The sequence below is a fragment of the Aethalodelphis obliquidens genome, unplaced genomic scaffold (genome assembly GCF_003676395.1).
Source record: "Aethalodelphis obliquidens isolate GAN/ISIS:26980383/991018 unplaced genomic scaffold, ASM367639v1 scaffold3, whole genome shotgun sequence".
Lineage (NCBI taxonomy): Eukaryota > Metazoa > Chordata > Mammalia > Artiodactyla > Delphinidae > Aethalodelphis > Aethalodelphis obliquidens.
The window spans coordinates 19303177-19327489 of record NW_020837947.1 but is presented as its reverse complement, the minus strand read 5'-3'; the positions used below and the strand labels follow the sequence as shown (position 1 = coordinate 19327489).

Sequence of the window (24313 nt, the reverse complement as noted above, 5' to 3'; positions counted from 1 at the left end):
TTTCAAAAGTAAATCTCTGTCCAATTTCTTTTGTCCTTAGAATGTCTGAACGTTGTAACAAATATTGTGCCCCATCAATCAGTTTCAGACACATGAAAGTGTTGATTATGCTGAGATTTAGGTTGTAATTGTAGTTGAGATTAATTTAGCCAGAGAATGGTAACCACCAACAGCACTAAACTTGAGGCTAAACACTTTTAAATACATTCTTCGGAGGAATTCATGCAGTCATGTGACCCAGATGTTATTTCCATTTCACAAATGAGGAGATTGTGAGCCTCAGTCAGGTCCAAGGGAACACAGCAAACAAACCGCACAGCTTTTAGTCCACGGATCAGCACCACTTGCTCCCAGTTACTCATGTATTACTCAGGGTTCTCCAGAGAAACATAACCAACAGGGAACTAGGAAAGCTGGGGATGTAAGTCAGTTTGAGTCCAAAAGCCTGAGAACCCCAGGAGCACTGGTTGTCCCAGCTCGGAGAGCAAATTTGCCCCTCTGCCTTTTTGTTTTCTCCAGGCCCTCAAAGGAATGGATGGGGCTTCCCTGGTGGAGCAGTGGTTGAGAGTCCGCCTGCCGATGCAGGGGACACAGGTTCGTGCCCCGGTCCGGGAAGATTCCACATGCTGCGGAGAGGCTGGGCCCGTGAGCCATGGCCGCTGAGCCTGCGCGTCCGGAGCCTGCGCTCCGCAACGGGAGGGGCCACAACAGTGAGAGGCCCGCGTACCGCAAAAAAAAACAAAAAACAAGGGAATGGATGACGCCAACTCACATGTGAGTGTGATCTTTATTCAGTCTACCAAGTCAAACGCTAAATCTCTTCTAGAAACACCTTCACAGACACACCAAGAAATAATGTTTTACCAGCTATCTGGATATCCTACAGCCCAGTCAAGTTTACACATAAAATTAACCATCACATACGCCTTATGTGGGCAGATATTTATACTCATAAAGATACTCACAGGTTGTTTCCTGGTTTTCCCTTGGCCCAGAATAACCAAGGGCACAAGTTGTATGCAGTTACAGAAACAGCTACACACCAGGCAGGGTTTGTATGCCCAGGAGCCCTTTCCCATGCTGTCTAGCAAACCGTCCTTGATTCCTCCAAAATGGTAACACAAATTGCATTATAATAGTATAAGCACATACAATAAATTCCTTCTACATAAGCTCACAGACCACAACCTGCCTCTGGGAGCAAAGTCATGGCGTGTTTATCAACACTGCTGCCAAAACTGTCACTTAGAAGTCAACAGTGCCACATTCTGCACCTTCACTTCAGTTTCATGGTTAAAGTCACTTCTTGCTTTTGTTACTTTCGGTTCTCCTCCAACCATCTTATCAGTGTGATGTTTCTATATGTTTTGATGTTATCAGTATGAGATAGGGAATTTTTATTTACTTAGCGGTCTACAGAAGCATTTATCATAAGGAGAAGTGATCTACCAATGCTCAGAAAATTATTTGAAACCCCTGGTTGTAGTAGAAACTAAGACCTTGGAGGGCCTAAATGTAGGGATTTGCCCTACTGGAGGGAAGAAGGGGGAAATTGTTGTTTGCACTGGACAGGAAAGAAGGAGCTAGAAAAAACAGTTGTTTATAACTCCTTGTAACTTTCCTTTCACGCTTTAAAGCCTAAACTAACAAAATTCTTGGTGTGATGAGAACTTTTGTGGGAACTGATAAAAAGGCTGTACTTTTGGTTCAGGCCTTTAGGGGCAAGAACCAAGATAGGGAGTTGGACCTAGGTGTTTGTCCTTTTGTTTTCGGTATTCTGATGCTTTGACATCTGAGGTCTTGTGAACCCTCCCAGAGTTAGCCAGTTCCTGGACATCGTCAACAACTCACCTAGGAGCAGGCTTTTCAAACACAAACCAACCAGTCCACAGTCCTTACCACCAGCCACCTCCTTTGTCGGGCTCTCGTACTCTGGGCCACTGTCTATTTGCTCTCTCACCCCAGTGCCAGTTACCACACAACTAGGAACAGTTCCTAACTCCTAGAGCTTTAAGTCTGCTTACCCTCCCTCGCCTGTTGTTTCCTGTAGAAACTCCAGTAAAGGCCCCTGCTCACATCCCAACTCCCCGCCTTCCCTCTGCTTCATGTTGACCTCGATAATTCCCCAAGTGGTCTCCATGGCTTGGCATGACTCCTTCTCTTGGGAAATGGGAGTAAATATCTTTGCCATGGCAACTATCTCCTGACCTGTTGACCTTACTGTATCTCAACTTTTCTATTAATACACTATATTTTAAAACACTAGTGGAAAAAAGTCCAGAGGAAACAACAAGGGAAAAAAATGTGTCAGAAGTTACTGACATGGTGAGAAGGGCTCTAAATTCTCAGACACTCAAGCTGGGGTTCAGCCAAACTTACTTAAGTCTCTGAGGGTCAGAAAAGCCCCACACTTGTTTCAGAAGGATATGTCTTTGCTTTATTCTCAGCGCTACCTATCTCCCTTCTCCTTTTACCTGGAATGAATTTGTAATTCAAAAAAATTGACCCGCAGAGATTTTCTTTCATGACACCAGGGATTCTCATACCCATGTGAGAATCATATAGTAGGGAGAGATCATAAAAGTGCATATTTTCAGCTCTGAACCAAAGCAAGGATCTCCAATCCTACATCCCTGGTCAAGTTTGATCTGAACTGAATGGTGAGTAAAGAATAAAACGTTTTTCTTTTTAAGGAAATTTGTCTTTTAGGTAATAAGCACACATTGTATAACCCAAACTTTATACAAGAGAGGAAGGAAAGAAACATGAAAAAAAAAATAGTATGAAAACATTCACCCTTTCATAAGATCTCTTAACATCTAGCTAAATGTTTAGGTTGTTAGAAATCCCCTATACACACATCCTGAGGCTTTAAAAAATGTACAAATTAATATTAAAAAGTAAGTGTATGGTGAATCCAGAATCCTAAAATCACTTAGAAATTTGGATAATTTTAAAAGCAGGCATATATCTTAGAAATTATTTTCAATTTCCACTTTAAAAATGTATTAAATTTTAGAATAACTATAATTATGCTGAGTCTGTTCTTATTTCTGATCTATCACAAAATAAAAATAAGCAATTCAAAGCCAAATATAAATTTTGGTCTATAAAAGACAGAACTGGAAGCCACTTTGACTATATGTGAGGATGCAACACTCGTAAACACACGTATGCACGCGTGCACACATGCACGCTCAATTTTTTTCTAATTTAAAGGTACATGACCAGTTTCTTGTGACCAAGAAATTAAGCATGTATGAAAACAGTTTTGTGAAGAACTAAAAATAATTTAAAACTATATTTAGGAATTAATATATGCCTAGATATTGAAATGTTGAATATATATATTCATAAATATGTATTTGCTCTTCTTTATTGGAATCAGTCTTTAATGGTAAGCTATTCCAATAAATGAAAATACTTTAGGCTATTTTTATTCATTAAGCCAAAATTTTCTAGGACCATATTTGCATGAAAACAAGCTATGTAATTCATGTAGTAAAAATTAGAGATTTTATAGGCACTTGACCTAATTTTCAGCAAATGCCTCCACATTTGCCAATTGAAGGAGTCAAAGTGAGCAAAGAACTCAGGATTTTCATCTTTGTATTCTCAGCACTGGCACAGTGTCTGTCGTATTTTAAGTATTAAATAGATGTTTTAAATAAATGAATGAAGCAGAATTAAGGATACAGCTGTAATGATGGCTATTAAATGCTAAAGCTCCTCCAAAGGTAAGCAATGGTCAAATTAACACAAATTTCTCTAAGTGTGATATATTAGAGGAGATTATTGTGCACAAAAATCTACCCAGACCACATTCTGCTTGGTTTCTGTCCCTTGAACGTCATAGAAAATTACACGGCAAAATACTGTACATTTACGAGTAATTTGTACCATGTTTTGGACTCTTTTTAAACACCTTTACTTTTCCTTGATAACTTAGTTTTATATATAAAAAGATGGTGATAAATAAACTAAGGCTTCTTGAATAAAACGAGTTGTTGCAAAGAAATCAGAGGCAAAAATGGTTCTGATGAACTTAGGGGCAGGGCAGGAATAAAGATGCAGACACACAGAATGGACTTGAGGACATGGGGAGTGGGAAGGGGAACCTAGGACGAAGTGAGAGAGTAGCACTGACATGTATACACTACCAAATGTAAAACAGATAGCTAGTGGGAAGCAGCCGCATAGCACAGGGAGATCAGCTCGGTGCTTTGTGACCACCTAGAGGGGTGGGATACAGAGGGTGGGAGGGAGATGCAAGAGGGAGGAGATATGGGGATATATGTATATATATAGCTGATTTACTTTGTTATAAAGCAGAAACTAACACACCATTGTAAAGCAATTATACTCCACTAAAGATGTTAAAAAGAAAATTTGCAATTAATGGAAAACATTATCAGACTACAAACATAAAACATAACCTAAAGGAAAACAGTCAGAAAGTCAAAGTCTACATTGTAACAAGGATGTAGTTAGCAAAGGTTCTGACCTCTTACCAACCACGAAGATTCTCTGCTAGCCAAATTCCATCTGGCATCACTGCATTTCACCTTCCTGATGTCCCTTGGCCGTTACAGCTATACAGATTCACTTCTTCTTCCTCTTTAAAAGGCCACAGTTAGGGCTTGTTGGCAGAGGGTCTCTTGGCCTTCTCCCAGAAAGTAAATGGATTTCAGGTGGAGGGGAGGAAAAAACCTTTTCCTCTATTTTCAAGTTCAGTGGCTGGGGCCTGTGAATTGAACTGACAAAATACATATTAACAGTAGGAAAGGCATACAAATTTTATTAACGTTTTTAATTTTATGTGCATAGGGGTATCACAGAAAAGTGGAAACCCAAAGAAACAGACTCGGGAGCTTATATACTATTTTAACAAAGGGCAATAAATTGTGGAGACATGACTAGATAAAGGAAGGGGGTTTGGGCTTCTAGGGATGATAAATTGTGAGAAAGTGACTAGGAAATATATGGCGGAAGTGAATGGAATATAATTATTTTAGTAAGGTTTGTTTACGCAGACTAATCTTGGTGTGACTCTCCATCTCCAGTGATAAGGGTTTCTTCTTCATCCTAGATAGCTGGCGGGAAGGAATTTATGACCTACTTTCAGGCAGACAGGAAGAGGGCAATGAATTCTTCTTGTGTCTGTTATTTCTCAATTGCCTTTAGCTGAAAAATAAATATGCCAAAGTAGCATAAATTGGGGTAGTACATCTGGACTCCTTCACAGAATTGGGCGAACATATACTGGACGGAGGCTGCTGAAAGTCATCTTCAGTTCTGTCTAAAATGTCCTTCAGGACACCCAGATAAAGGGCATCTTAAGAAACGCACAGGTGAGCAATATGTGAAGAAGATAAGGCAAAGAGATTTCACTGAAAGGTCAAAATCACCAGGAAATGAAACACTTTTCACAAAACCAGTGAGATCATCTTCACCTGATGTCATTTTGTGGGTAATTTAAATCACAGTTCCTTGCTAGATTCCTCTAAATCTTGCTTTGGATTTTTTAGCCTCTGATATTAACCTTTATTTTTTGTTGGTTTGTGTGTTTGATTTTGTCTTTGTTCTGTTTGTTGTGTTTGCACTTCTTAGCAATTTTCATTCCTAGATTTATGAGATTAAAAGGATGAGAAATATAGCCTCAAAAAATATGAATAGAATGGAGGCAAAGGACACACTTTCTTCTTAATCATGAAAAATGAATGGCACTTATTGTAATCAATATTATCAAAACAAATTACCATCAGGTCAAAGAGTGATTAGTGAATTCTGAGAGCTGTTTACACAAGCAAAAATATTAATATGAAAACAATAGATCCAGGCTCGTGTAAATTGCAACCCATGGAATGAAGAACATAGCCTTTTGCCTAAAATGATCTTCAAGGAGGTCACCCAAGAAAACCTTCTCATTTACCAGATGAAGACTCTGCAGCTCAGAAATGTTAAGTGACTTGCCCAAGGCCATACAATGAATTTTTGGCAAAGCTGGAACTAGACAAACACAAAGTTTATTGGTTCCAAATCTCCTGCGCTTTCTGCTGAAATGGTATCTTTGTTAAGTGAAAAGCAGAAAAAAAGTATTTGTTTTGTATTTGGTTTTACATAAAAGAAGGAGCTTTTTTTTTTCCAGGACATGGGGAAGTGAGGATGCTAAAAACATATCCCAGGTAACTCTTAAACAGCGAGATGTTGATTATATTGATTACATGGCTTGTGGATTTTCTAGACCACTTTCTACATTGATCTTTTTCCTGTCCCTCCTCCATAGGCAGCCATATTTCCCCTAGACTTCCAAGAACTACGAAATGAAAAAGACAGAAATACACATCAGTCAGTATATTTTAGTATCTGTTAGCTGCTGCAGTGATTAAAGGAAAATTGAACATGAGGAGCCAAAATGGGATATTGTATATCTCATCTTTTCCAAGTTATTATGACACATTTAAGAATTAACTTCTAATTAATCTAATTCTGATGTCAAAAAGTGAAGTTTTTGGTAATCCCACAGTGGCTGGGCTCTGTTGAAAGAAGATCAACAAACCATTAAGCTGGAGTTAAATTTAACAGAGGCAAATTCAGCGGGCAGAACCCAGAAAATCAGACCCAACAGTCCAAATTGGCTGATAAATGAGTCACAGTGCTTCTGATTCGCTAACCTCCATCAGAAAGGCCACAGCAAGCGTGGTGCTTACAGACCCTTACAGACACCTAAACTGCTCTGGCTGCTGGGAGAGAACAGTGAAAGAATGAGTCAGTCTTTGCCTGGATTAGTGACTTTTCTGGAGTTCACAGCCCCGTTTTCTCAACAACTGGGCTGCCAAACGTTTATTTACTCACTAATTTAATAAAAATCATGCTGTTTGCAGCTCACTCACATTGGACAGAAAATGTCTCATTGCTTCCTTGGGAAAAACAAAATAAGCAACCATTAGGATCGTCCAGAACTGATCAGGAAATTGTGCGGCGAAAGGACAGGCTATAAAGCTGTGGATCCAAGTTCAGGCACAAAGTGTGCCTTAGGCAGAAAGCCTGACAAGCATCCTGCACTAAAATATAATAAATTGCGGGTTTTTTTGCTTCCTTGTAAAAGTGATAGATTTAGTGCTTCTTTTTTTTTTTTTTTTTTTTGCGCGCTAAGGGGGCCCCCCAACTGCTGTGGCCTCTCCCGTTGCGGAGCACAGGCTCCGGACACGCAGGCTCAGCGGCCATGGCTCACAGGCCCAGCCGCTCCGCGGCATGTGGGATCCTCCCGTATCGGGGCACGAACCCGTGTGCCCTGCATCGGCAGGCGGACTCCCAACCACTGCGCCACCAGGGAAGCCCGATTTAGTGCTTCTGAACGGCAGAAGCTGGCATGCCTGTAACAACCCCCAAACCTTAACAGGACATTAGATATCAATCACGTCAAAGTGAAGGCTTTTAGACCATTGGCAGCAGGTCCTCTGAAACCTGGGCTGGTACTGCTTTCTCAGCGAGGAATGGTAGTAAATATGCAGCAGCCTGGATCCTCCCCGTGGACTCCCCGGGGGAAGGGACCTTCACTATTTAATTTTGTCACCAAAATAATAATCTCTATAGTCACAAATAAAATGACATACATCACTTGAAAACTCTGGGCATATTCAATTGTCTTTAGGATCATAAAGTTGAACAATATTGCAAGAATCTCTAGTTGAAATACCATCTTGATGTTTCCTTTTCCATTACTTTTGCGTTCAATCAGTCATCCATATTACCAATTCTAAAGCCTAAATATCCCCGGAATCTATTCCTTCTATCATCTCCACACTGCCATTATTTTAGTCCAATGCACCATTATCTATTACCCAGAACACTAATTTGTCTGTTTGCTTTCATTCTTACACCTTCCTGTCTGAGTTAGCAAAAGCTGCAGTGAATTCTCAGTGGCTTACAGCACAAGTCATTTGTTTTTCTCACTTGAGGGATATGGGCTTGCTTTGTTCAGCTCTGTCTGTGCCTCTTTATGGGACCAGTGGTTGCATGAGCACGTTCTTCTTATGACTGATGTGGAGGCAAGAGGCCAAGATAAACCATGCCTGCGCATCTAAAGCTTCGGCTCCAGGCACACACGCTAACCTTCCATTGGCCAAACCAAGTTACACGGCCAGCCTCAGATCAAGCAGGTGAGGAAATATCCTCCCCCCAATCTAGTGGGAGGGGGTGTAGTCATGTGGTAAAAATCAAGGACCTATTATTCTACGACTGTGGAGGGAATGCGGAATTAGAAGCGTGAATGCAGTTCACGTTATTATTATCTATTCTCTGCATCAAGCCAGAGAGGTCTTCTAAGTAAACAAATTTAAACAAACTTGTCGCTCCCCTTCCCACACTCTTTAACGGCTTCCTTACCATTACAATAAACAATAAACGTGCCCTGCAGAACTGGACTCTGCTAGGTGCTCCAACCCAGTCTCTCACCGTTTTCCTCCCCCATTTCTACACTTTATCATCCTGAAGTTCTGCTGTGCCAGCCTCTCCCACCTCGGAGATTTCCTCAAGATACGCACTCTGCCTGGTATAACTTCCTCTCCCTTTTCTTTCATTTAAACTTATATCTGAAGGATGTCACTTCTTTAGAGAAATTTTCCTTGGCCGAAAAGATTGGGTCAGATCCCCTTATTGATTATTAATTCCTTCTGATGCTTCTTCATCACACGTCACAATTTTAATTAATGGACACTTAGTAGTCTAATGATTGTTTCCATAGCTAAAATGTAAGCTCCATGATTGTACAAACACTGTTTAGTGTAGGGATATGTTATGTTCTTAGCCTCTGTGTTCTATCATAATAAACATTCAACACACACACATGCACACACAGGAAGACGTGTGTGTGGGGGGGGTTATATATATATGTATTTAAATGTACTCATATTAATAGTTGTACACTTTTTACTTTAATGATCTCCCCTACTCATTCTGCCCCTTCAACACTTCTTTGCTTAGCAAAACAGAAAGAGTTTGGACAGTGTTTACTCTCAGTTCTGCCATTTAGTAGCTGTGTGGGTTAATGATTTCATCTTGCTGAGGCTTCTCTGTGAAATGGCGATGATAATTTTTACTTTGCAAGGTTGGGGGACTTAAATGAGCCATGCATGAGCAAGCACTCAGGCTGCTGTTCCCTCCTCTATTCCAGTCCCCTGGCCTAGTCACCACGCCTGACTGTTCCAGTTTCTACTGGACATTTTCACCCGGATTTGCTGACAGCCATACACTCTGCCAATCAAACCTATCAACTTTCTATCAAAACTGACAAGTCATCCTAATTCCCTACTTTGGTTAATTTTTCAATAGGTTCAGATTGAGAGCCTGGAAATCATCATCCACCAAGCCTTCCTCTGCCCCAGTCTTGGCCTCCAGCGTGCCCACCAGCTCTGCTTGGTCTTTCCCAGTTTCTCTGTGCTGACCCTGACATTACCTCTCTTGAGACCTCTTCTGGGCTTTGCCAGTATCCAGGCTCTGGTCACTACAATCCAGCACTTCATTGCAACCACATTTATTCACTTAGGTTTTCTAATCCAGTCTTCAATGATAAGTAAAATGCAGCAGCCGACAAAGCAGTATGTGCATCATAATGACATTTTTACCTTTCAAAACCTGTGTCTATGCACACACAAAAATTCCAGAAAGAATACAACAAAATATAGGTGGTTGGATTACCAAAGCATCTATTTTCTTTTTTATGCTTTTTCTATATTTCTTGGCTTTATATGACAAAAATGCATTATTTTCAGAATTTAAAAAACTTACTTTATAAATCTAAATTACCACCCCAAAAGAAATATTCTATGACTCTCCTTTTATTGTTTTCCTAACAAATGAGATCCAATTACTTAATCCTGGCATTGAGGTCTTTCATGCATGAAAGGTCATTCATGCTTTGGCTCCAGATTATTTTTCCAGCCTTGTCTCTTACCACTTTCCTTATACTCCGCCATATTACAATCAAACCATACTCTATTTCTCTCTCCACATAGAGCTGAAATGGTCCTCCATTCCCGTAACTCTTTCACAAGACTCCTCAATTTCCACAAAGGCACACCAGCTTTACTCTGTTATGTTCCGTCTATAATATTTTAATGAACTCTCAATCAAGAAACCAGTTTATTTGGGCTTCCCTGGTGGCGCAGTGTTTGGGAGTCCTCCTGACGATGCGGGGGGCGTGGGTTCGTGCCCAGGCCCGGGGGATCCCGCATGCCGCGGAGCGGCTGGTCCCACGGGCCATGGCCACTGAGCCTGCGCGTCCGGACCCTGTGCTCCGCGGCAGGGGAGGCCGCAGCAGTGAGAGGCCCGCGTACCGCAAAAAAAAAAAAAAAAAAAAAAAGAAACCAGTTTATTTGTACTTTAAGCACTCAGGAGGAAATACAGCCTCATGCATCTGCTCTCTAACCTCTATTAAGAGCCCAAATAAGAAAAGTATTACCCTTCACTGTCTTCACAGTCCTATCCATTAGGAATCTGCGAACAACAGCCTTTCTACTTAATTCATAACAGCCTTGAAGCAGGGCATTGATAGGTCTAATTCTAAAATATGTTAATAATAAGCAGATATCTAACCAAATATATTGTGGAAATAGGAGAAAGATTCACATAGTAGCAACACCTACACAAAACCCAATGTGATTGACCGTTGACTTTCTTCTTCCTCCCCTAAGACACCTCATCAAGAAGTCTTCCACGTCTTGCCCTCTACTACCTTTAAAAATCCTTTTTATTTTCCTAAGAGCTAAATTCAGCTCACACTCACTTTGCTTGCTGTGCTCAGTAAATCAAAAGCATGATACATAACTTACGCCTGCACCTTGGTGGTCTCCGGTCCCCACTCCAAAAAGGATTATCAGAGTATCCATCAGACAAAACAAGGCTCTTCCTAGGGGAAAATTCTACTGGCTAAGAAAATAGGTTTTATCCACATTAGTGTTCATCCTTCGAAGATTGATTCAATGGCATGCCCTTCAGGAAGCCTTCCCTGATTCATCTAAACTGATAGAATATCTCTCATCCAAACCCCTGTACGGTGGGTTGAATAATATACCCTGTAAGATTATATTAAGAATTTTTACTGTATAAACTACACTGAGGACTGGAGACACCTGTACCTGATTTGGCACCTCCCTAAATATTGCTTTTAATTCTCTCTTGCCATTGTATACAAAAATGCTCCAAAGATAACATTTAAAACTTCTGGGCAAAATTACACAGCAAGAGGTCACGGCCCTAAGAAATGATGAAAGTGCGTGTGTATGAGCCATAGACACTAAGATTCTTCCTCCCCTGCTCAGTTCTTTAGATGTTATTATCTGTTAGATTTAAAGAAGACAAAAGGCAATTTTATTTCAAATGCCATCCTTATTTTCACTTTAAAATGTACAAGCCTGCTTGTCATTGCAAAATAGTACAAAGCAATATGACATTGTTTTGAAGAATTAGAATCCTAAAATTATTTTTATGGTTTAAACAAGGTATTTTATCTGCAGTGATATAATTCCATGTCAGAATTTTACTTACGTATGTTGGCTCCAGACTCAAGTAACTGGAACAGGGTATTCATAAGTAGAAGTGAGCTAAGAGCTTAGAGCAAGGGAATATTTTCCTCTTCAAATTCACTGACAATAAATTGTCACACTTCTTAATTCGTTGCCAAATAAATAAATCCTAACACTATTCACACTGACATTACAAAATATTCCCAAGGAACAGATGACAGAAACCTATCCATTATGGTAACAGAGCCAAGCATAGGAAAATTGCTAAGGAAAATTACATCTGGATACGTTTTCCCAGATGGTGTCTTATGATGAGAAGCCTCCCCTTCCTAGTACAAAATTATGGTCACAGGTCCTCCATTCCAGAGGGAGAGTGTATGTGTGGCATAATAATGCTAGGAAGCTTTGTAAAGCCATATGGCCCTGTTTCCCCGCTGCTACCTCATTTACCATCCACTTCAATATTCTCCTTCACCTGCCCTGACATGATCTGTCATATACAGGTAAGAGCTAATGGTAGCCAATCTGGCTCCAGGAGCCTGTTAACTAGAATTAATGTGAATTCTCCTATTTTCATTCATTGCAAAGTCCAGTACAACAGAAAGTTCATGAAGTGGTATGTGCATTTGTAGCTTTCATAGAGAATCAGAGGACTGGAACGTAACTATGAAAAAATGAGGTGTAGAATATGAAAAATCGAGAGAAAAGAGTGACAAGGGTTTTAATAATGCCTATTCAAAGATTCAGGGGTTGGGCTTCCCTGGTGGCGCAGTGGTTGAGGGTCCACCTGCCGATGCAGGGGACACGGGTTCGTGCCCTGGTCCGGGATGATCCCACATGCCGCAGAGCGGCTGGGCCCGTGAGCCATGGCCGCTAAGCCTGTGCGTCCGGAGCCTGTGCTCCGCAATGGGAGAGGCCACAACAGTGAGAGGCCCGCGTAAAAAAAAAAAAAAAAAGATTCAGGAAAAGGTAACGAATTGAGAATAGACAATATTTGAAGGTAAAAAGACTGAGAACTTTCAAGAAGTATTAAAAGATCTTCAGATCCAAGAGGCTAAAATTCAATTTTAGACACGATACTGAGACTGAAGAATGATAAAAAAAAGCAAAATATATTTAAAAGATTCCAAGAAGAAAGAGCAGATTACCTGCAAAGGAATGACGACTGGATGGATTGCTGACCTCACATCTTAAAGAGGAGAAACCAGCAGACTGCAGAAAATAGACAGCAGAAAATCACTGTCAACCTGGACTTCCAAACCATGAAAAACTGTCTTCCAAGAATAAATAGAGGGCTTCCCTGGTGGTGCAGTGGTTAAGAATCTGCCTGCCACTGCAGGGGACACGGGTTCAATCCCTGGCCCGGCAAGATCCCACATGCTGCAGAGCAACTAAGCCCGTGAGCCACAACTACTGAGCCCACGTGCCACAACTACTGAAGCCCACGCATCTAGAACCTGTGCTCCGCAACAAGAGAAGCCACTGCAATGAGAAGCCTGTGCACCGTAACGAAGAGTAGCCCCTGTTTGCCACAACTAGAGAAAGCCCGCACACAGCAACGAAGACGCAACACAGCCAAAAATAATAACAAATATATAAGGAAATTTATAAAAATGAACAAACAGGAAACAAAGACATTTTCAGACAAAAGAAAAAGTTAAGTGAGTTTACCACCAAAATATCCCTACTAAAGTGAATTCTAAAGAATCTATGTATTTCAAACAGAAGAAAAGCCATTCCAGATGGGAGGTTTGATGTGCAAAAAAGAACAATGTGCAAAGACATTAATAAATATGTGAGTAAAAGTAAGCAACCATTAACTGCTTAACACCATGAAATTAATGTCCAGTTTATGGTGAAATAGAGGAGAAAACTGAAATACTCCCTAACAACAGTATATATTTCTATCCTGGTATAGGCTTTGGACATGGGCCCTGATGACTAATTCTTCTGGTCCAGAAAACATGTTCTTAAAAGTGTTGGTTAATTTGATTTTATCTGATTTTGGTGATTAAAGGGAAAAAAATTATGGAATATGCTCTATGTTAAAGATAGCGCTAGAGAGATTAATCTTCACTTAGACACTGAGAACATTTTACCTGCCATTCAAGAAATTTGTTTTGGTTCCCTTTTAAACTGAACCTTTATTCCTCTTCTCCTTCTCAACAGCAAGCCTTGCTAATTCACAAAAGCACCAGAAGGGCTAGCCTTGGATTGCTTAAATCAGGGCAGGAAACAAAATGGCACTTGTGCTGCACACACCCAATCCTTTGGCCAGGTGGGAGCTTGCTTGTTAATCAAGGCACTCTTTGCTGAGGACCTGACTGTGGTCTCACAATCTTCTCAAGTGCAGCAGGCAGCCACCACCAATCAATCAGAACTAACATCAAACTAACAAACATCAAACCTAGTTGCCTTTCTGAGCTTAAGGCTGCTGACTTTACCCTGCATGGAAAAGGGTCTGTGATTCCTACTTCTTCCTTCAGCTGTTAGGGAGAGAAATACAATATATTTTTTTTTATCCTGGAAATATTCCTTCACCCCTGGTTGCTGGCAAAGGCTGAAAAAAGCTTATCAAGTAATAATACCATCTTAAATTTTCACACTGGCTTATGCACATAGTCAGACTTTTAGATACATACATTCTATATTTGCTTCTAAATAACTGTACAAGAATTATGTGTTTGCCTCATAACAGAAACATCTCATATTTTTATTGTGCTTTACAGTTATTGTAGCACAGAACCATAAATATTTTGTCCCCAATCTAAAACAAATATGTATTGAGCAATGCCATGTGACAGGCATTGTGCTGAATGCTGGGAATAAAAAAGTTCTTGCCCTCTTGAGCTTATAGCTTAGATGGGGAGGCAAACACATTAATAAATGATGTGAACAAAGGATGACACCTTCTATAATGAAACAGAAGGGGGCAGCATGAAGTAGTGATTAAAAATATGGATTTTGGAACCAGGAAATCCTGCGTTCTTGTCTCTGCTCTATAATTTATCAGCTCTATACTAGTTAGGGTTCTCCAGAGAAAAAGAAACAATAGGATGTGTACATATACATCATATATAGAAAGACAGAGAGAACGAGATATTTTAAGGAAATGTCTCGTGTGATGGTGAGGGTTGGCAAGTCTGAAATTGAAATTCTGGCAGGCGTTAACGTTGCAGCCTTAAGTCTAAAGGCAGTCTGGAGGCAGAATCCTTCCTCATCAGGAGATTTCAGTCTTTTCTCTTAAGGCCTACAACTGATTTGATGAGGCCCACCTGATGGAGGGTAATATGCTTCACTCAAAGTCTAATAGTTTAAATGGTAATCCCATCAACTTAACACTATAGCCTAGTCAGTTGACACGTAAAATTAACCATCACAGGCTCAGTTCTTCATCGGTAAAATAATAATAATGAGAATACTGAAAACTAATAATACCTGCTTCACAGGATCCTTGTGAGATTGTACTGAGATCTGTTCTGTCTGGGCTTGGCACAGTGTCTGGAAGAAAGCTCATGCTAGGTGCCACCATGTTGGCATCATTGGCATTTGTTCATCTGCTGCTCGCCCTTCTGGGTAACCTCTTACCAGCCACAGGACAGAGGCCCTGGTGGTGCCCCGTTTTCCTCTCCTCTCAGCCTACGTGCATGAGGCTTCCTCTGCCTGGAGCATTTAAATCTCAGTCTTTGTGTGCGAACTAGCTAACTCTATATGTGAGGTGGACCATAAAATAGGATGAACCGGGAAAAACAACAGTATTTGACCATCTTTGACATACAAAAATCAGCAATTTCATACAGCTTAGCTTAATAAAACTAAGCTACTTTGTAGCACTATCAATGCAGTTTAAAAAGAAACCCCAGGCCAATATTAAAAAATAATCCAAAGTAAATGAAGGCATTAAATTTTTAATCCAAAAATCAAATCTCTATAATTCCTTTTCTTCTTCTTTGTCTCTCAAAACACACACACACACACACACACAGATAGAAAGTTGTGTGTGTGTGTATTTCTATATAGGGAATGCATACATACATGTTATGTATTTCTGTATCACATGGCCCCCTAGGCCAATAGCTCCATCTGTTCCTCTGGCCTGACCTGGGCTCGGCACTCTCATCTTTCTTGTTTCTCCCCTCTCACCTTCTGGATTTATTCTTTTGCTTTCCCATAAGTAGTTCCCTGAGCTTTCTTATGTAAACAACTCAAGTTTGTTGTGCTTACCTAATAAAGGTGCTGCCGAGCAAAGACGAAGTTTCTGTAAAGGAGGAAATTAATTAAGTTACACATTAACCTGTTTTTGCAGTCACAGCATGCTATGCATACATAATCTATTTCTGGATTCCATTACTTTTTTTAAAAATTAATTAATTAACTTATTTATTTAGGGCTGTGTTGGGTCTTCGTTTCTGTGCGAGGGCTTTCTCTAGTTGTGGCAAGCGGGGGCCACTCTTCATCGCGGTGCGCGGGCCTCTCTTGTTGTGGAGCACAGGCTCCAGACGCGCAGGCTCAGTAGTTGTGGCTCACGGGCCCAGTTGCTCTGCGGCATGTGGGATCTTCCCAGACCAGGGCTCGAACCCGTGTCCCCTGCATTAGCAGGCAGATTCTCAACCACTGCGCCACCAGGGAAGCCCCCATTACTTTTTTATTTGCTTACACTTTGTGTTCCACAACTAAAGCCACTCTGTCAAATACAATTTTTTTTAACTTAAATTTTTACAAATTAGTTTGCTTGTCCCAGCACTATATTTTTAACAAATAATGTTTGTAAATAAAACGTACAAGAGCATGCCAGGATTCCCCAGGCCTCAAACTGTACGCTTGCAGAAATATCTTCAACCGGACAAACTGGAGAATATTCTCTTCAATTCTTCTGGCGGGTGGGGAGGGGTGACCACCAACTATTTTCGTATTTCCTTGTGCAAAGCCAGAAGGTTCAAATTCGTTTCTGACGAGCTTGACCCTGACGTGATAGAATTTTCTGAGCTCAGAAAATGAGTAGCCCTTCCAAATTCCCCTACTGGCCTCCCCATGGCTTTAGGGTTAATAAGGGAGTATTTAGGAGGCAGAAAGTATTTTGAGCTCTGGGAAGTGAGGTAGCAAGAGGACGAGGAGAAGCACTTATAAATGTAAGGTAGCCGTGGTCCCCCAAATTTTTGGCACCAGGGACTGGTTTCGTGGAAGACCATTTTTCCACGGAGCGGGGAGGGGTGAGGGGGGATGGTTCAGGTAGTAATGAGAGCGATGGGGAACGATAGTGAGCGCACAGAAAGCTTCACTCGCTCCCCAGCCCACCGCCGCTCACCTCCTGCTGGGCCACCCGGTTCCTAACAGGCCTGGGGTTTGGGGACCCCTGCTGTACGGGAAAGGAGATTCAGCCCATTTCATTACCCGAGAGCAGCCTTTGGCATCAGGCTATGTGAAGGATTCCTGGAAAACTCTTGAGAACTTGAAGTTCTCAGTTCACCTTCTCAGGTAGTATCATCATCTTCCTAGAATGATGGTCACCTATTTGCTGAAGAAATCTGACCTTCCCCTCCTTAAAACTATATGCAACCATATCATAGAACTACTTATGTCTCTGATTTCCATTCCCTAGTTGAATATGTTTGAAATATTTACAGTGATTTTTATTGAGACTTTTAGTGTTTGTATTTAAATTTGTTCATAGCAATCATTTAAGAAAGTCTGGTGGTACATATTAGCAAATGTTGTACATAGTCACGTAAAAAAGCAAGACAGATGGCCTTTCACTCATAGAAAATCATGTTATATCTTGGTTCTAGTCTATCTCCAGTGATATGATACATTCACATGAAAACAAAATAAAAGTTTAGCAAGCTTAATAGATTATCTGTGAATATTTCTCTACATATCATTACAACAGTGTTTCACTGAATCTTTAAATTCAGAAATGATATATTTTGAAGGTAATTTTCATCCATTTTCTGGCAGGAGTTCCATAGAGCTGTAGGGAAGGAAAACATTTTCCTCAACCCTCTTAGGGGTCCTGCCTGGGTTTGAAAATTAAACAGACAAAGATAGGTTAACAGAAGAAAAGTATACAAGATATATTGCATTTTGACATATATGTGGAAGTCTTCACAAGAGAATAAAGACCTAAGAAGTGACCAGAGCAGGAAGCTTTTATACCTTTTAGACACCAAAACAATACATTTGTGATGATTTGACAAGGCAAAGGGGTTTGGGCTGGGGGTAGTGAGTGGTGAGGAAGAATACTAAGGGTTAGTTTAATGAAGTTTGTTTGAACGGCTTCCCCATCGCTGGTGAAAACCATGTCTTCTCTCCTCTGGATACAGGGAGGGTACCTTTCACATGGGCAAATTTACCCCTGCTTTCACGGAAGAAGGAGGATGGGGTGGGGAAGTCAGAGTAACTTTCCTGCTTCTACCATTTTCTCAAACTTCTTCAGCTTAAGACAGTCCATATACCAAGGTATCAAATTTGGGATAGCATGTCCTGAACCCCGTCAGAGCCACCAGCTGAACTACAAGCACAATGATAGGGCTGCAGAAAGAAGTAGAAAGAAGATAACAGGAAACAGATTTAAATCTCACGATTGAAGGGGCACCTGACCTCCTGCTTTGCCAAAATTATGATTCTAAATATTGTTGGAGAAAAATAACTTATTAGGCTACCTTACAGAATTTAGATTTAAGAGATAAAACTTGAGAAAGTTCCAAATTAGTAATATTGTAGGCATGGTAACAGTCTAAAATGGACTGTTTTCTAACAGGATCAGCCTCAGGCAGAAGCAAAGTCCTGCTCCTACAGGTCCTGGGGCACCTTAGACCCCTCACCCCACCCCTCCATTACGGTTTTATGAGGCTGGCAGGCTGGTGCCTAAAGTTTCATCGTTACAACTCTATCCCTCTTAAAATAGATACAGCACACAGGAGAGATAATATATGGTCATGATTTGTCCAGTAGACATGTCTGTGAGCAAAGGGCTCCCTGAGGACAGGGATATGCTGTCTTCATTTGTAGAATCTAGAAGCAGGCAGAATGTGTGGTGAAAGGAGGTCATCCTTAACTCTTTGTAGAATACAGAAATGAATTAGTCCCAATCAGTCCCAGTGTGAATTAATTTATCTTATTTCTGACAATCAACAACCTATCTGGGGGCTAGTTTGGTGAGAAACAGAGAGGAAGGGTAAACAGGAAATGCCTAGAGCCTAGGGAAATATCCAAAAAGACCAGGATTGAGTGGACGGTCCTGGAAAGCCAATAGACATCAGAGGCAGAGGATTTGGAAAAAAAAATAAAGCCAGGATTCATCCCAGTTTCTAGTTCTTGACTACGTGATCTAGACCATGTCTCTTAGCTTTCTTAGCCTCAGTTTCTATTATAAAGATAATAGAATTGTGAAAATTAAAGGTAGCATAAGCCTATGTACAGCTAATAAATAATGGATGGAGATTAAATTGTAAGAACGTTAAATGATTTATAATAATTATTACAGTTATCTTCAACATCATTAGTGTCAATAAAGAAAATCACTTCCAGGAAAGTACTCTATGGGTACTGAATAAATAATTAAACATGAATCCAAAAATAAGAAAAAAATAGATGATATAGAAAAGTAACAAACACTTAATCATCCCTTCCTTAGTGTTGCTGAAAAGATGCACATCACGTTTCAGTACGGCTTCATCAGTTTCTTTTCCCCTCCATGGTCACATTCCGTAGCTCCAGTCTAGCAAGCACCCCTTGGAGAAGCATGATTGGAAGTCAAAAGGGAAATTCTGAAGCCGGAAAATCATCCTTATGCGCCTGCTGGAGGAAATCATGTCCTGTTTTTTCTTTAATAGGAATCTCTGCAACAAAGCTCACGTCACTTACTTTCAGCTAAGACCGTTAGCCTTTAGTGATAGATGTGAAATAATTGCCCATTTGTTTTCAAAAGCAATTGTTCAAAACCACTATCCCTTTAATAAGAATATAATGTAATGGTTTCCTGTTCATTTAATTTCCTATTTGGATAAAATGTTTATGACCAAAATGATTTCTAGAACCTCCAAAATGATTGCGCCACACATTCCTTACGATCAGAACGTTGCCTTTGCACTCCTGACTTAGGCAAGGTGACAGTAAGTCACCAGACATCAGCATTCATTCATCCATTAGGACCTGGAAATATGCAGATTCCACCTCAGTGGTGAAACACACCCATGGAGATGTGTGTCCCTGGGAATCTTGTAAATTTTGCCTTTAAAGCAATTAGTCTATTTGAGAAATATACTTGTGTTTTGACCGCACAAGCTTTATGTTCTTGATTGTCTAATTTTATATCTTAAATTTAGCCTTAATAACATACTATTTCAGAATTTCTATTCTACAAAAATAAGATGAAGTCAGGCCAAATCAGCATTATTGTATATGCCCAGCTCTCTTCTGTTGCTATTATCCAGAATCTTTTTTTTTTTTTTGCTGTTTCAAAACTGTCATGCATTAAGAAATATCTTGACAAGTAAACATGTCTTATGTGATATTTTACCTTTTGACTTAGCAAATGAATTTAAGAACCTAGGGTGTCCCCAGGTTAAGACTTAGAGTGAGCAGATACTAATAGAATGTGATTCTGGAGACAAGAAGTTTCTCTCTTCTTGCTGATCACAAAGCTTTACGTTTCCACGCTCTGGCAGTCAGGGCCTGAATTCAGGGGAGGCAAGAAAAGCTCCTAAGGCACTACATCTAAGAGACACTCACTCTCAGTGTTGTGCGAGCATCTCCTTGAAGTTTGCATCCAAGGCACCCACTTACCTCGCCCTGATCCAGGCCCTGGCAGCAGTCATTTGGGATAGAGCCCAGAAGAATTCAGTTAACATGCAAAGAGTATAATACGGTAAGCCATTAACAACCACCTGATGGAACTAGCTTAGTAGATTAGAACCAACCCCACCAAAAGGGTTCTTAGGAAATGGGGCACTGGACAGGTCAGTTTTGAGGAACAGAAAGAATCTGAAAAGGTTTGAAGCCTAGGGCACTGCCCAAGGCACAGGAAGTGACCATGACCGAGAAATCACGATGGATGGGGTGGGGGTCAGGAGGCAGCCTGAGAAAGAGGAAGACAGTCGATCTCTGAAAAGGACACAAGAGTCCTGCAAAACTCAGTTTTGTGTGTGTATAAGTATATATCTATAGTATTTTATGTATATTACTCATGTGTAATATATAAACTATACGGTACATACACATACATGCATGCGTATACACACATGTATATATGCACACACATAGGGTATGTGTGCACTTGTGCATATGTGTTTGTGCCAAAGGAAGGGCTTCTATCATCACCGCTACTGTAATGATGGCGTGCAGCAGCTTTCAGCCTCTTCCTCTGTCGGTGGCACCTCTGTCTTAAGAGAGGGCTCCCTGATGAAGACAGCATTTGCATGCCACACTTTGCAGGTCACAGGAGACTTGTGCTTTTCTTCCTTCTCTGACTTGTCTGAACTTTGATTTTTCTGTTTACACTAAGCCTCCTCTCTGCCTGGGTCTCATCTCCAGCCTTGGCCTCCAGCTTACAGCATTCATGGATTGTGTCCTCTCTCTCAGCTTGGCATCCTCAGACTGGCCACCCTTTGTAGTGGAATGCCCATTTTATGATCCCAAAAGGTAAAGCCCATGGTTTTTTGACTCACCTGCTGCTCGATTCTGCTCCCAAAGTGTCTTATCCCCAACACATGGCACTAACATGTGGTGTTCATGGCAACATGGCTTTATGTGGTGACTAGATGCAAACGAGAGGTCACAGCAGGGCCCCCAAGCAGCTGTAACCTCTTTGTGAGCTCAGAGGAGGTGGCTATCTATGAAGCAGTGGGGAGGAGATGCCTAGGTAAGAAAAAAAACAACATGAACTAAACTATAGATTCAAATTGGGACTCCTGGAAAAATATGATCCTAAAACATGTACCTGCCCCCCCTGCCCTCACAGTTTCAACCCCCTTCCCAAGCAGGGCGGCTGTCAGAGCCTAGATCAAGAGAGGCTGCATATTTGCTCTCTGAGCCTGACCAAAGCCCAGGGACCCAGGAAAGAAAGTCCAAGGGTGGGCAGGAGAGCACTGCTTTTCCTGGAAAGAGGTTGGCCCCGTGGAAACCACATAGCCCTGAAAGGATGGGTGTCAACCTGTCTGAATGGTCCTGGAAGGACTTTCCATCCTTCTTGTCCCTGACAAGCTCTGGAAAAGCAGAACAGGTGAGCTGAATCCGCTCTGCTCACGAGGCAGAGAGACAGGCATTAACCTGCAGAAATCAGGAAAGGGGGACACACTGTGGATCACTGCTGCTTAAGACTCGAACCCTGGAAAACACTGACGTGCTTAATAAGGAGAGGAATATGCACATCTGTCCTTTAAGTCAGTGTCAGTGAATACCATTTCCATGTAAGCATGAAAGCTCCTTGAAGTCAGAAACAATGAAAGAATGAATGAATGCCATAGAAACTCCACAATCTGAGGCCATCTTTTCTTAGGTGGGTGAGTTTTACCAAAAGTTATCTGCATAGTACATCTCCAAGGAATGTATCAGTGGGTATAAGACAAAAGGCAATGATTGGAAACTGGGGGGGCTCGAGTGTTAGTCCTGGATCACCATGAACCACTTTTTATCTGTCTGCTGATATTCAAACTCCTGAAAATTGGGGAATTTGAACTAGAAGAGCTCGAAGCTCATTACATTTTATTCCTTTCTGAAAAATTTTTTTGGTTTAAAATAGAAATGCTAAACAACACATTGGACAGTTCCTGGATTGTTGGTGGCCAATTCTCTTATTTAGGTGTGTTATGTTTGCACCCGACTAGTCAACTTGTTATCTTGAATTTTCTCTACCTCATTGTACAGGTCCCAGTCCAATCTCTCACTCTCCTACTGCCCCTAACACCTTTTTCAAGGTGAGAACCACAGTCTCACTTGTCTGCTGAGCGGTGATCACCTTGGCCGCCATGTTACCTCCTTTCCTAAGCATAAACCAGTGAAGGTTATTGAAGGTGAGTTGCCTTTATATGGCCTGAGAGTAAGAAAGCAAAGAGCCATTACCAACACCCTAAACAGCAAAGAACATTCTGAAGGTACCTCAGGCCACCTTTCAAAACGCTAGTCAATCTTTTGCTTTTCACTGGGGTCAAAAGTAACTACTAAAGTTTGACTCTTTTAAAAGATGAGCTTCTCTGAGGTGTTTTAGAACAAGGGCTTTAGGCTGTTGCCTGGAAACAATCCTAAAGGCAAGAGTAGCCTAAGGCCTGAAGGGATCTAGTAAATTAAGAAAGAAAAGTGCCTGCTGCCCATGTCAAAGTCATTCTGCTTTAGTAGTCCTAAAAGGACAGTGAAAATCCAATAAGCCGAGTCTGGAGTCTTTTCTTCCCTAGCAATCACAGAAGAGTGAGTTGACTTTGGTGAAGGGAGACATGCTGGGTACACTTTCCATAAACCCTCATTAATGAGTTAATGCTGTCCTAGACTCACGTAGCCTTTCACAGGCATCATCTTATCCAGCATCCTGATGGTCAGGGGACTGGGGCAGCTACTTAACAGCATCCTTGCACGCAAGCTCTTCTTAAACACTGTCCTGACCCAGAGCTTACTGTCTCATTGGATGGGTCAATATTTTTTTTCTTGACCAGCCTATTTTGGAAAAGTTCTCTTAGAACACTCTTCCTTAAGAACTGAAATTGTTTCTAGGTAACTTTCAAATACTGGTTCTCACTCTCCCATAGATTTTACCCTGTTTTAAATGGGACAGTTAAACACTAGCTACTGCAACAGCCGAGCCCCCGAATTTGGATGACTTAAAACAAGAAAGGTTTATTTCTTGCTCAAGTCCAATTCAGGTTGGAGAGCCAGCTCCATCTTAGAGCTCTACCATCTGGAACGTGTTGCCAAGGCCGGATAACAGAAATTTGGTGGGAGCAGACTAGCTCTTAGTGCTTCAGTCTGTCAGTGCCAACACATCTGCTCCAAATTCATTGCTCAGAACTGCAACTGACAACCCCCAAATCTGGATGCCTTAAAAACTGAGAAATGAAGGAAAGCACTAAATGTAGGAATTCAGTGGGTGCCAACTGTGTCTGCCACATCCTGTATCCCCAACCAAGCACGCTGATGGAAGGATGAGGCGTGTACCACGATTTGATCCATCACGGTGATATTGAATCCTGAAACCAGATTGTGCAACGCACAGCGGGTGCTTCTTTGATCAGGCAGCGATGGCCCAGCGGTCATTCCTTCAGAGTCTAACATCTGGCCTTCCTCTGTCTCTGTCCACAACATGTGACTTTCTCCCATAATAGGCTGGGCGTTTAGAGGGATCCCAGCCGTTCACATTTGTTGTTGACTCTGGAACATTTGAACTTGTATCTCCAGACTCAGAGATTAAGAATTTGCCAGCATGAAGGAAGAATGTCAGGTAACGACGTCATTTTATGTTAATTAAAATTATGTTATCCGTTCTGCATTTCAGATACTTCCAAGGGGCTGAAAGTGAGAAGATATCTAGGAAATACACATAAGATTTCTCCAGCAGGCTGAAACTCTTATTTTGTCATCCCACTCTGAAACGGGGAACTGACACTCAGAAAGACTGAGTAAATTATCTGTGTTTACATGACCTGTAAATGGCAAAGCCAGAATAGGAGCCCGGGATCTGTGACTTCTAATCCAGCGCCAAGCGCTATGTTAAGGGCATGCCAAGAACTAGATTACAATCACCTCCAAGCTTTCTCTCTTCACATGTCAGAATACCAAGCTGACACTGCAGGGAAGAAAAAGAG

At 41.2% G+C, this 24313-nt stretch overlaps 1 long non-coding RNA gene across 4 annotated transcripts in view; it reads right to left on the bottom strand.

Moving 5' to 3' along the window:
• The window catches only part of LOC113608191 (uncharacterized), a 47061-nt gene extending 26250 nt beyond the window's left edge, over positions 1–20811 (bottom strand). Inside the window, exons 1-4 of one of the 4 annotated variants that reach the window (XR_003428252.1) lie at positions 16831–20811; positions 16308–16488; positions 12674–12737; positions 4313–4756 (exon numbers count right to left, since the gene is read on the bottom strand). This is a non-coding gene — a long non-coding RNA (uncharacterized LOC113608191). Of the gene's footprint in view, positions 1–4312; positions 4757–12673; positions 12738–16307 lie in introns of those variants that run through there. The other 3 variants (XR_003428244.1, XR_003428246.1, XR_003428242.1) reach the window with 3 other exon arrangements.
• Between the last annotated feature and the right edge of the window lie 3502 nt (positions 20812–24313).